Raw genomic sequence first — 766 nt, 5'->3', positions numbered from 1 at the left:
GAAAAGGTTATTAGGAGGCTCACCCCTAACTTCCCATTTTTCCCACAATCACTCACCAAAGGACCATTTGTCACCAGCTGAGTAACACTTTAGCTTGACACAATAGAAATTGTTGGATTACTTAACTAGATTAAGGTGCACTATGTAATGAAGGTCTCCACATCTCAGTATTGTGATGTGTTGATTTCCCATGGACTTAAGCTCTTTTCTGAGAAAGAAACCATGATTCTGAGCTGACTATGATACTCTTAGGACATGGAGATATTAAATAAAATAACAGCAAGAACCCAACAGTGTTTTGAGTATCAGTTGTTCATTTTTACACTTTATTTCACATTCTCTAAGTACAGTATTGACAACTTAGCTGTAACACATACCTTCAATCCAACACAAGATTGGAGAATTACTCCTTTTGCTTCTGTTTAGCCACCTTCGGGCTTTCTCTGTGCCCTCTGCTTACTACATTCTCATTATCATCTTTAAGACTGTGCATTAAAAAAAAACCCTTTGTTGCAGTAAAGAATCACATCTGAGGTCAGGAGGTCTGTAAATCCCACGAGAGAACACTGTGCCCTTTGAGGCAATAAATCGTCACACACACATAAACACACACACACACACACACACACACACACGATGAAAGATGATAGATACAGGAATGTAAATAAATAGGTGATAGGTAGGTGAATAGATGATATAGATAGATAGATAGATAGATAGATAGATGATATAGATAGATAGATAGATAGATAGATAGATAGATAGA

At 36.9% G+C, this 766-nt stretch overlaps 1 protein-coding gene across 2 annotated transcripts in view; it reads right to left on the bottom strand.

Annotated features, from left to right (window-relative positions):
• Positions 1-434, bottom strand: part of LOC116074855 (olfactory receptor 10C1-like) — a 2872-nt gene extending 2438 nt beyond the window's left edge. For both annotated transcript variants that reach the window (XM_031347750.1, XM_031347751.1), the window contains exon 1: positions 378-434. The gene's annotated coding sequence lies outside the window, so the exon portion shown is untranslated. The remainder of the gene's footprint in view (positions 1-377) is intronic.
• Between the last annotated feature and the right edge of the window lie 332 nt (positions 435-766).

This window comes from Mastomys coucha, unplaced genomic scaffold, assembly GCF_008632895.1.
Source record: "Mastomys coucha isolate ucsf_1 unplaced genomic scaffold, UCSF_Mcou_1 pScaffold3, whole genome shotgun sequence".
Taxonomy (NCBI): Eukaryota; Metazoa; Chordata; class Mammalia; order Rodentia; family Muridae; genus Mastomys; species Mastomys coucha.
Note: the sequence above shows the minus strand (reverse complement) of the source record. Positions and strands in the feature narration are given on the sequence as shown.